The sequence below is a fragment of the Bos grunniens genome, chromosome 29, assembly GCF_055505025.1.
Source record: "Bos grunniens cultivar Pamir isolate PY7600 chromosome 29, Bosgru_T2T1.0, whole genome shotgun sequence".
NCBI lineage: Eukaryota > Metazoa > Chordata > Mammalia > Artiodactyla > Bovidae > Bos > Bos grunniens.
In genome coordinates, this window is record NC_141193.1 from 21,260,694 (window position 1) to 21,273,701 (window position 13,008).

Sequence of the window (13,008 nt, forward strand, 5' to 3'; positions counted from 1 at the left end):
TACCGGAGACTGTCAACTGAAGTCCAGAACTGGAGTCAGATGGTTCAAACACCAGCCTCCAGCACACGCTGTGACCTTGGGTGGGTTTCTTAACCTCTCTGAGCTTCCATTTCCTAATCCATAAAGTGGAAGGGATTCTCTCTATTCCTCGAAATGGTTGCCATGAAAATAGCTCACCTGGATTTGAGGCTACTGCTTCCAGGGAGCTCTGCATCTGCCAGTCCCATCCTTCCTGCCACCAGCTCACCTCCTCGATGCCTGGGCTCAGTGACCCAGCCTCAGCCCATCTGGCACTCCTGTTAACACACACACACCTTCCTCTCAAAGTGCCTCCAGCATCTCTCCTTTACCAACATCTCCATTTCAAACATTCAAAACAAAGATAAGGGGCAGTGACAAAATTTAACTTTATTTTGTTTTCTTTGCTGCTGCCTTCTCAGTGTTTGATGTAAATACTCTGAGCCCCCACCAGGGCCATGGTTAGGTGGTGATGGGAGAGGTCAGGTGACGCCGAAAAGGGCTGGCATGGGCACACTCTAGCAGTGGGACCTTGGCTGGTCATGGCTTTAAACCTTGGCATTCAAGTGTCTACGTCACGGTGATGATAGAACCTTCTCGAAAGAGTGTCAGGAGGGTGGATTAAGTAAAATAAGGTATGTGAAGAGCTTTGTGATGTGTAAAGCACATGCGAGACTTTAGCTGTGGTTAATATCTTAGAGCAGCCAGAAGACAGGACCCAGAATCCCAGCGCGAGGAGAAGAAGAATTACGATTTTAATTAGGACGCATATATAGTCAGCTCTCAATTGTCTGCTAGCAAATTGTCCCCATTCCTGGCAAATGCTATCACCAAGACTACTTAATGAAGTCCTCTGTTAACATTTCACAGCTTCTTATTTTTTTCTTATTTGTATGAGGCCCAAAGGGAATGAAAGTCCTTTAAAGGCAAAATTAGCTAAGATCTGCATCCTCTTCTGGAGAAAGTGTGAGCCACAGCGACAGCAGGCTGGGGAGGGTGAGTGGATCAGTCCGAAGGGTGATGTTCTCCACCCAGCTGAGCAAGAGGCCAGAGGGAGCGTCATCATTGGGTTCTTTTGTGGCTTTTTTTAAGTGTTAAACATTCCCAGAACATCAAACACATCCATATCCAAACATGAATACCAAAATGCATTCCGATGTTGAAAATAAATGTTATTACCTTGGATTATTCATCGTTTTGAAATGTCCATCATTTTGGATTATTCACACACTTGCTTCTCTCTGTTCACAAGATCTTTAAGAATGGATTGTCAAAACCGCAATGAGATACCACCCCACACCAGTCAGAATGGGCATCATTAAAAAATCTACCCATAACAAAGGCTGGAGAGGGTGTGGAATAAAGGGAACCCTCCGACATTGTTGGTAGGGATTCAAGTTGGTGCAACCACTATGGAGAACAGTATGGAGGTTCCTCAGAAAACTAAAAAGAGAATTACCATATGATCCAGCGATCCCAGTCCTGCACAAAACCATAATTCAAAAAGATACACGCACCCCTATATTCACAGCAGCACTACTTACAATAGCCAAGACATGGAAGCGAACTAAATGTCCACCAACAGATGAATGAATAAGAAGATGCGGTACATATATACACTAGAATATTACTCAGTCATTAAAAAAGCACAAAACCATGCATTTGCAGCAATATGGATGCAGCTAGAGACTGTCATACTAAGTAAAGTAAGTCAGAAAGAGACATATACGGGACTGATGCAAGTAATATGAACCCTTGTTTTTTTTAAAAAAAAAAAAAAAAAGATCGTTAGGACATAGATCTTCCCCAAACAAACCAAATTGGCTTGGGAGATTTGCTTTTTTTCTTTGTGCCTTGTATTTTTTTTTCTTTTCAGCCTTAACCTCTCCTGCTATCAATCCCTGGCCGGGGAACTGAGATCCCACATGCCGTGTGGCGTGGCCAAACAAATAAATTTAAAAAAATTTTTTAATACATTGAATAAATCACAACACTGAACATCGGGGCTAAAAGAGAGCACCTGAGGAATTGACTTCAGTCTGAACCCTGCATTTACAGATGGGAGCTGAGTCTTGGAGGTGGGAAGGGTCAGGCTCAAGGGCACACAGCTAAGAGGCAGCAGAAGCAGCACCACGTGGGTTCCTTCTGGGCCTGGGTGCTCAGGGTCAGGACACAGCTTCCTGTGTCCAGACAGCATCTCTTATAAAAGGGAACAAGGCTCCTGGGACATCGTGGGGTCCATGGTCCACGGCCCCGCCTCCAGCCCATCCCAGTGGTTCCCAAGCTGCTGTGCTCTAAGAGGGTATGTGGAAATTCTGTGCGCCTGTAACCGATGCCAAAAGCTGCCTCTCGGGTTAATGACAGCCCATCGCTGCTCTTCAGATGAGCTTTCTCTGTCTCATGCTGCTCCCTACCCTGCCCCCCAAATGGTTCAGGGAGCACACATTCCAGTCCCGAAGACACAGCACCCCAAGACACAGAGGGAGACGCGGGGCTTAGCCCAGGCCCCTGGCCAGCCAGCAGCAGGGCCCTCCTGCTGGGAGGACATGCAGGGTCCCAGCCTTCATGGGCTGCCCGATGGTCTCCCGTTTCCACCGACCCCCATGGCCACCGCCGAAGCCCACACTGTTCTTTCCCGTCCTGGTCAGACATCCGGCAGGCGGGGTGGATGGGCTCCTTCACAGGCACGCCCGCGCCAGTGTTTCCGGCAGCCCTTATCAGTGTGTTCTTGGCATCCAGAACTTGACTGAATGGATGGAGGATCCTCTCCCAGCCACTAATGAGCTCAGCGCAGGCTGGAACTGGGGCCACAGGCTGATAATCAAGAGGCGAAGGATTTATAGTGCCTTTGGAGTCACCCTGCCTCGGCCAGCCCCATTGTTTTTCATTAGAGCCCCATGCTGTCCAGGATAACCTTGGCGGGCTGCGTGTCCTGGGGAGAGTCGAGAGAGGCTGGGAGAATCACAGGCTGCCTGGCCGCCCCAGCTCAGGCCAGGAACAAAGTGGGAGAGCTAGGAACTTGTACCCCTCACCCAGCCCTGGAAAGAACAGTCAGCCTCTCCCATATAAGCCCCCATAAAAGTCCAGCACAGTTTCTGGAACGTTCATGATACTGGCAAGCTTCTCTTCAGCCGTGTTTCAGAATCAAGGCTACAACAGCTGCAGACAGCAGTGTGGAGGTTGAAAGTGTGTCCCAGCCCCTCTCTCTCCCAGCAGAGGTCCAGGAGAAACAGACAATGGAGGGAAGTCTGTCTTCCACCCCTGTCTGTCCTTCTGGCTTCTCTGTATTTCCAATCCTGGTCCAAAAGAAGATTGACTTCTTTCCAACCCAACAGGGTTCGAAGCCTGTGCGAACTTTGACAGGAGTTAGACGTGCTACCCAAGGCAGTTGCCACCAATACTCCCAGCCTGGAGCAGCCGTGTCCCTCTTAGACAGTCACATCAATGCCTATAACCTTCCAGATTAGCAGATGAGTTCTCAGGTCAATACCCAATGAGAGGACATGTAGTGAAAACACCTCCCACTGCCTGAGCCGTAGTGATGCTCAGTTAAGTGCAGGTGAATCCCACCTTCTTCCTCCAGACCTACTACATCCAGGGTATCTTCTCCTGAGCGATTCTGCACCCCTCTCCATCAACATATTTACAACTGAATTCACTAGCCCTGCAACCTGCTTCTTTCCCTGAGACAGAAGTGGCTCCCCCAGTTACCCATTCACCCCGTCCTGCAGCCCAGGGAGAGGGGGGACCTTTATGCCTCTGTGCTCCTCATCTCCCATCAAACTCAATAGCTTGCTAGCTCAGTGCTACCTCCAGTAGCTCCTAAATCCATTTTCAGCTTTAGCCTGATCCCTTATGAGCAGAATCCTTCAGATCAGTCTTCCTGCCTTCGGATTCTTCTCCTTTATCCATCTGCCTCCCTGCTGCCACCGTGATCTTTCTCAAACTCAGATCTGAGCCTGTGGGTCAACACCAGGGATGGTTTCTTATCGGTGAAAACTTCTTAGTGTGCATTCGAGGGCCTGTGCAGCTGAACCTACTGTGTTCTGTTGGGCATCCTACACAGGCTCACAGTGAGGGGGTTTCCTCAAGTGTCCTGTTCATTCTCACAGACAACCTGACGAGCATGGTTTCCATCCTACGGGGAAACTAAGGTTCGGAGTGACTAGGAAGTTTCCCCAGGGGTGCACAGCTGTGGCGACAGAGCCAGAGATCCAGGCTGGACCTTGTAGCATCCATCCTGTTATTCCCTGAACTTTACCTACGCCATCCACGTCCCAGGAAACATTCCCTGCTTGCCCTCACCTTCTTACCCTTCCAGGCTATTTCTACAGCCAGCCCTGGGATCCCTGGTGGTCCAGTGGTTAAGAATCTACCTTCCATTGCAGGGGACGCAGTTTTGATCCCTAGTCAGAGAACTAAGATCCCACATGCCAGTAAGGGTGCATGCTGTAACAAAGAGCCAAATAAATAAATACGTATTAAAAAAAAAAAAAGGCCAGTCCTTCTGTGACTCTTTTCCCCAAAAGGAAAGATCTTTCTTCCTTGAGACTTTCTTTATTATTATATAAATTTCAGGTGTACAGCATAGTGATTCACAATTTTCAAAGGTTATACTCCATTTGTAGTTATCAAAATATTAGTTACATAGCCTGTATTGTAGAATATATCCTTGTGGCTTATTTATTTTCTACAGTCATTTGTACCTCTCAGTGCACTACCCCTCCCTGCTCCCTCCCCTCTTCCTGCACCTACTGGTAATCACTAGCCTGTTCTCTGTATCTTTGAGTCTGTTTCCGCTTTGTTACATCCTTTGGGCTTTTATACCTCATTTGGGGCACTTTGTACTTTAAGGGTTTTATTTATTTATTTATTTTTGTCTGCACCTTGCGCCACGTGGGATCTCAGTTCCCTGATCAGCAATTGAACCTGTGCCCCCTGCAATGGAAGTGCAGATTCTTAACCACTGGACCGCCAGGGAAGTCCTGGGGCACTTCTTATTTTAGTTCCTGTGCATAGATTTGTCTCCTCCAGACACTAAGCTCTTTGTCCTGGAAGATACCTCAGTCCCTCATCAGCATCCCCACACCTGGCCAGGGGTCTTGGAGGTTGTTGGGGTGGGACCGTCCCCTGCCTGTGGCGCATGGCACATCACGGGACCGTTACACCCCGCATCAACCAGTTTTATTATTAGGGGGGTATAACATAACCCCATAAGCCCCAAGTGGGTCACAATAGGATGTTCCAGAAATTTCCCAAAGCTCATTCTACTGCATTAGGAGCTGGGCGTGTGCTGAGCCCCCAGAGAGCTGCAGAAGTCAAGGCTCAGGCTTCCAGGCACGACCGGAGCCATCCTGCCCTGGTCCCTTCCCACCCCACAGCTGCGCGCTGAGCTGGCTCCTGCCTCCCCTTCCCTTCTTCCATCCCCTGCTTCTCAGAACCAGGGCAACTTCCCTTAATCTCATAAGAGGCAATTTGCGTGCTCTGGGCTGAGAGAAAGCTGGCGACAAATAGCCCCGGCACAAGTATTCTTCAACCTTCCCCAGTTGGTCACTAATAACAGAGCAGACGGTGACATCTGAGCCTTTTCTGCGTGGCTGGGCAGGCAGCTCCAGGAGACTGAAGCCGGCAAAGGCAGGGCTGCAGGAGGCTCAGATGTTCACATCTCTCATCTGCGTGACTCATGGGAAGAAGCAGGTTCTAATCGGTCCAGTTTCAGGCTTGCAAAGCCTCCTTTCCCAGCTCTGGGACCCCCTTGTGGCTCCAGCTTTAACAGTCCCAGGCTCAGGAAAGGCTCACAAATAGTGATGAAAACTACAAAAATAAGTCACCCAGAGAGAGGGGAAGAGGAGGGTGCGCACATCCCACACCATCTCCTGACCACCTCCTACCTGACCTCTGAGCACAACAGAGCCAGGGGATACCAGGGCACATGCGGACATCAGCCCCCCTGCTCCGCACATCAGGCTCCAGTGCAGTTGGCTCTGAGCCTGTCTCTCCTGTTACACTAGCTAACCCCACACCCCTGCTCTCTGAACTAGTCCACACTGACCCCCACAGAGGGCTGCCTCTCACACCACCGTGGGACCACCTGACCACCAGATCGGTGACTGGGGAGAGACACAAACACGTGTGCCTGTAGGCATAGCAACAGACTTAGGACACCGGCATGCCAGTTTGTCCCCAGAAGGTCAGGGCTGAGAGTTATGGCTGGCAGGGTTGGGTGAGCACCCTCCTCAGAGTCTGGCATGGAGGACCCCGGGCACCATGGGCACAGGGCCACGGGGCCCTCTTCCCACCTGTTCCCTGCCCCCTCGCCACACACACACAGAGTCAGAGGGAGGCAACAGCGCCGGGAGCCCCTGGGACCTTAAAGACTGTCCAGACCCACAGCAACCCTGACAGCAGAGAGAAGCCTTGGCCTTCTCAGCCTGTATTTCAGTCCCAGGAAAAATTCCACCCCCCAAAATTCTAAACCAGAGGCTTTCAAATATTCTAAAAGAGTAAGAAGTGTTTATTTGAGCAAAATTGTGAGTGGTTGACAAGGAATAGAAGCAGAAAAGGTCTGGCTAGAGAACAGGTGGGGCCTGGAAGCCAACCGACTCAACCCCACCAACATACATGCACACACACACATGCACACACGTGCACATACACACTTGTGCACGCACACACACGCACACCCTGAGGTAGCCAGGTCCCCGGAACACTGATGTAAAGACATCACTCTTGGTGGGTTGGTCCTCCCAACCTCAGCCAGCAGAGTGCCTCTCCCCCTCCCCAGGAGGTAGTTGGGAATTGAGAGGTGACCTCGGATCAGGGGCCAGAGGTGTGTGAGCTCATAGGCAGTCATGGAGTCTTCAGCATTTTAAATGTTCTGCTGGAAGACAGTGGGGACCTCCCAGAGCCAGATGGTGATGGCTTGCTCCGTGTTAATGTGACCTGCGGCGAGTCCCCAAAACAGAGACTGCAGTGAGGGGCCATGTGGTCAGGGCTGAGAGGGGCGGCCCCTTTGGGGAGCCTGATGGACTGGTAGAGATGAGGGAGTGAGGGGGTAGTGGAAGGGAGTGTTGAGAACAGTCTGGAGAAGTCATGAGAGATGCTGGGCAGCGAGCAGAGGGCAGGGGGCAGCCGGCTGCAGGAGAGGGCAGCAGGGCTGGGGGAGGGGCGGCTCTGAGCTGGGCTGGTACAAGGGGTGAGGGGGCCCCGGGGGCTTCTCCCAGTGCCTCCCCCACCTCGGGCCAGGCAGCAGCTGCACCTGTCCCTCCCGGCGCTGAGGAGTTGAGAGTCCTGCCACCACCTGCCGCCACCTCATCCTTTCTCCCCGCCTCGACAGCCCCCGCCTTCATCCCCACTTGGACTCAGAGCACAAGGAACTCACACGTGGCTCGAAGCCTGGGGCTCCCCAGAGCCCTCCCTGCTCTTCATCCTTCCCTCCGGCGACAGCCCCCGCTTCCTGAGGTTTGGAGAGAAGGCTCCCAAAGCCCCCACCTGCTCAGACTTCCTCCTCCGCTCCCACCCCTGGCCTGCTGAGCTGGGGGTTCTGTGAGAGCCAGACCCTAATCCTGACTCAGTGAACCTTGGAGGGTCACAGCCCTTTCTGGGCTCAGTGTGGAGACACAGGCTCCCCCTCCCCGCCCCGCCTCAGTGTGGTAAAGTCACAGAGCTGGTGAGGTGCTGTCTTGGCACGGGCAGGTCACAGCAGCCTAGGCATGCCAGGAGACACATGGGCCGGGGACAGTGACCTCAGGGGCTCTGAAATGACCCTGGAGGGCCTCTCCCTTCCTGGGATGGGACCATCCTCCAGGGAGGGGGATAGGAAAGATGGCCTGCGGCCACCACCAGGACCACACCCCATCCTCCCCCCAACCCCTCAAATGCAGGAGAGTTCCACGTGGGTTTCCTCCCTGGCCCTCTCCTTTGAAGTTTCTCGAGACTTTTCAGTTCTAGTCAAGGGCAGGGGAAGGGGGTCTCAGGCGGGTCTGTGTGTCTCTGGGGGGCTGAGGACTGTCTAGTAAAGGACCGCAGGCTGCGGCTCTGACACAGGACTGCTGGCCTGGTTCCCCTTCTCCATCACTCAGTGCCCTGGGCTCCAAGCAACTGCATCTTCCCTTGGGTCTCATGGGGTACCCATTCCATAGGACTGCTGCTGCTGCTAAGTCACTTCAGTTGTGTCCCACTCTGTGCGACCCCATAGACAGCAGCCCACCAGGCTCCCCCGTCCCTGGGATTCTCCAGGCAAGAACACTGGCATGGAGAGAATTCAAATAACCCCTGTAAACCTTTTAATTCATGTGGTTCATTCAATGAAAGTCAGCTATTTATTAATTCTATGAGAATAAAAATACTATTTATAATACTTATGGCAACCGACTCCAGTATTCTTGCCTGGAGAATCCCAGGGACGGGGGAGCCTGGTGGGCTGCCGTCCGTGGGGTCGCACAGAGTCGGACACGACTGAAGCGACTTAGCAGCTACATAATATTTATATAATAATAGTATTATATTTTTAAAGATTTTCTGATGTGGACCATTTTTAAAGTCTTTATTGAATTTGTTACAGTGTTGCTTCTGTTTTATGTTTTGGTTTTTTGGCCCTGAGGCATGTGGGATCCTAGCTCCCTGATCGGGGATGGAACCGGTACCCCTTGCAGGTCTTAACCACTGTTGAAGTGCAGGGTCTTAACCACTGGATCACCAGGAAAGGCCCAGTAATGGTGTTATATTAATAACTATAATATTAATTATATTAATATAATGTTGCTAATAAGTGATATTATATATGTAATAATATAACATGTTATGTATAATACTATATTATATGTAATAATATTGTAGATTATCAGTTCAGTTCAGTCGCTCAGTCGTGTCCGACTCTTTGCGACCCCATGAACCGCAGCACGCCAGGCCTCCCTGTCCATCACCAACTCCCAGAGTTCACTCAGACTCATGTCCATCAAGTCAGTGATGCCATCCAGCCATCTCATCCTCTGTCGTCCCCTTCTCCTCCTGCCCCCAATCCCTCCCAGCATCAGAGTCTTTTCCAGTGAGTCAACCTTCGCATGAGGTGGCCAAAGTACTGGAGTTTCAGCTTCAGCATCATTCCCTCCAAAGAAATCCCAGGGCTGATCACCTTCAGAATGGACTGATTGGATCTCCTTGCAGTCCAAGGGACTCTCAAGAGTCTTCTCCAACACCACAGTTCAAAAGCATCAATTCTTCGGCGCTCAGCCTTCTTCACAGTCCAACTCTCACATCCATACATGACCACAGGAAAAACCATAGCCTTGACTAGACGGACCTTTGTTGGCAAAGTAATGTCTCTGCTTTAGAATATGCTATCTAGGTTGGTCATAACTTTCCTTCCAAGGAATAAGTGTCTTTTAATTTCATGGCTGCAGTCACCATCTGCAGTGATTTTGGAGCCCCAAAAAATGAAGTCTGACAATGTTTCCACTGCTTCCCTATCTATTTCCCAGGAAGTGATGGGACCAGATGCCATGATCTTCGTTTTCTGAATGTTGAGCTTTAAGCCAACTTTTTCACTCTCCACTTTCACTTTCATCAAGAGGCTTTTTAGTTCCTCTTCACTTTCTGCCATAAGGGTGGTGTCATCTGCATATCTGAGGTTATTGATATTTCTCCTGGCAATCTTGATTCCAGCTTGTGCTTCTTCCAGCCCAGTGTTTCTCATGATGTACTCTGCATATAAGTTAAATAAGCAGGGTGACATTATACAGCCTTGACGTACTCCTTTTCCTATTTGGAACCAGTCTGTTGTTCCATGTCCAGTTCTAACTGTTGCTTCCTGACCTGCATATAGGTTTCTCAAGAGGCAGGTCAGGTGGTCTGGTATTCCCATCTCTTTCAGAATTTTCCAGTTTATTGTGATCCACACAGTCAAAGGCTTTGGCATAGTCAATAAAGCATTATAGACTATATGTAGTATATAATGTTGTATGTTAATATATAATTAATAATATAATTATATTAATATAAAATAGCTATATAATATAATTATTAATATAACCATAATAATACATTATTAATATAATAATAACTGTATATTAATATATAATAACTCTTTGCGACCCTATGGACTGTAGCCCTCCAGGCTCCTCTGTCCATGGGATTCTCCAGGAAAAAATATTGGAGTGGGCTGCCATTTCCTTCTCCAATATAGTAACAAGTTGTATAATAGTAAGTACTATGCTGTGCTTAGTCGCTCAGTCACGTCCAAGTCTTTGGGAGCCCTTGGACTGCAGCCCGCCAGAGTCCTCTGTCCATGGGATTCTCCAGGCAAGAATACTGGAGTGGGTTGCCATGCCCTCCTCCAGGGGATCTTTCTGACCCAGAGATTGAACAGACAGAGAAAGACAAATATCATATGATATCACTTATATGTGGAAGCTAAAAAAATAATACAAATGAGCTTATTTATAAAACAGAATTGCAGACATAAAAAACAAACTTATGGTTATCAAAGGGGGAAAGTGGGTGAGAGATAAATTAGGAGTTTGGGATTATATATATAATATATATATATATGTGTGTGTGTGTGTGTATATATATATATATAATCCCAAACTCCTAACTTATATATATATATATATATATATATATATATATATATATATAAAATAGACCTGCTGTATAGCACAGGGAACTATATTCAGTATCTTGTTATAACCTATAATATAAAAGAACCTGGAAACGAGTATACACATATAAATATATAATGGAATCTCTTTTGCTGTACACGAAATGAACACAACATTGTAAATCAACTATATGCCAGTTTAAAAAAAAAAGTAACTAAATAAAAATAAAGCCTGAGAAGGGAGGTCACCTGAGCTGCCGGGCTCCACAGCAGGAGAAGGCCACTGGACAAGATGGGAAGCTGAGGCAGAAACCTGAGAGGGGGTTGAGCCCACAGTGAGAGCAGGACCCTGGTGGGTGCAGTACACGCTCTGCTTGGATCAGAGCTGCCAGACAAGGGGGCGGAGGCCACAGATGTGAGCACCTGGAGGGACAGACCAGGTCACATTCACCCCCTTCTTGCCAGACAAGGCAATTTCTCCCTCCTGGCGGGTCTCAATAAGTGTGTGATGAATAAACAAAGTGTCTCTAGGAGCTTCTTACCTATGCAATATAATTCCCAGGAGGTTGTAGAAAATGATAATTTGCCTTTCACCTCTCTGGACTGGAAAGTCGAAAGTGAAAGAACTGGTAAGGAGATGCTTCAGACAAGAACCTCCCTCCGTGGTCTGCCCATCACATCTCCTGGGGCTCCTCAGCCTGAAGGGGAAGCCCCTGGGCCTGTCCCACTGGTCCATCCCTTCATATCCTCTCCATCTTCAACGCTGTAACCTTCATCTCCTTTAGAAGTGACGCCCAGCTTAGGTGCTACTTGAGAAAGTGTCTCATTGATTTGAAAGAGAAAATCATTCTTAGTGGCTTGAATTTAATCCGCAAAAATTAAAATTTTGCTGAGGACTTCCCTGGCAGTCCAGTGGTTAAGACAGCACACTTCCACTGCAGGGGTTACAAGTTCGATCCCTGGTCAGGGGAACTAAGATTCCACATGCCAGCCAGTACAGCCAGAATAAACATGATGAAAAGGCAAATTGTCAGAGTGCACCCTCCCCCCAAATAATTTACAAACCATGTCTTTTGGGGCAGCCTGTTGAGACTATTCCAGAGAAGGCAATGGCACCCCACTCCAGTACTCTTGCCTGGAAAATCCCATGGACAGAGGAGCCTGGTAGGCTGCAGTCCATGGGGTCGCTAAGAGTCGGACATGACTAAGTGACTTCACTTTCACTTTTCACTTTCACGCATTGGAGAGGGAAATGGCAACCCACTCCAGTGTTCTTGCCTGGAGAATCCCAGGGGTCGGGGAGCCTGGTGGGCTTCTGTCTATGGGGTTGCACAGAGTTGGACACGACTGAAGCAACTTAGCAGCAGCCGCAGCAGCAGTTAAGACTATCCTGGGTACCAATCTCCCTCCAGAAACATTCTTTCCGTGGAAAAGTTGAGGGGATCCAAACAGACAACATATGAGAGCCGAAAGCTCTCTCTGAAGCCTGCTGGAGTAGATCAGGGGACCCTAGTCCACTGGAGGCTCACTCCTGTTTCCTTCCTTTCAGGCTCCCTTCTGTCGGCCCTGCCCCAACTCCTGGCTCTGAGGCAGCCTCCAAGGAGTAGTGACCGCTCAGTGTCCACCTCCACACCGGCTTCCCGGGACCTTCCCCTCCCAGCCCCTCCAGCCCCGGTCTCCATGGTGACAGCCCTTCTCCCTGGGGCACCGCCACCCCCGCCATCCTCAAGCTTCTCACCCTCGCCCTGGCCCACACCTCCACCTGGGATGCCCCCTGTACCCCAGCTTTCCAGATCCCCTCGCCGATACCAAGAGGAAGCAAGGGGGTGCTCCCGCCACAGGCCCCCCTGTTCACGGGCAGTCCTGGGGCTCAGGCTCTGCTGCGGAGGGCTTGTTCATCTCAACCCCCACCCCCACCCCTGGCTCCCAGTTGACAACCTGATAATTCTCTCTGATCACACAATCTCTGGCAGCTATGGTGGCTGTCTTGCCACTGTCCTTCTTGCAAGAAAGGTTTTGAGATAAAAGAATGTGCTGCGAAATCATCATTAGAGCCTTGGAGAAGGGGCCTGGGAGAGGACTGGTCTGCCGCCCACGCAGCCTCTCCGTCATCCCAGCTCCTCCCTCTCCCCTTCCTCCCCCTCTTATCTCTGCCGTCTTCCCTGTCTCTCTCTTCCTCTCCACTCCTTCTCTCCCTTTCTCCCCATCCCCTCACCCTCTGGCTCCTTCTCCACTCTTTCCCTCCCTGTCTCCTCTCATCTTTTCCCTCCTTCTCTCTCTCTTGTTTTGGTGCCAGAAGCAGTCTAATTACAACAGAGAACTTGAAGAGACAGAAAAAGAAAAAAAAAAAAAAAAACACCCCACCGCACAGAGCTGATGAAAATGTCCTA

At 49.8% G+C, this 13,008-nt stretch overlaps 1 protein-coding gene across 3 annotated transcripts in view; it reads left to right on the forward strand.

The window, feature by feature from the left end:
• KIRREL3 (kirre like nephrin family adhesion molecule 3) overlaps positions 1–13,008 on the forward strand; it is a 604,223-nt gene that overhangs the window by 490,807 nt on the left and 100,408 nt on the right. The gene's annotated exons all lie outside the window — the stretch shown is intronic.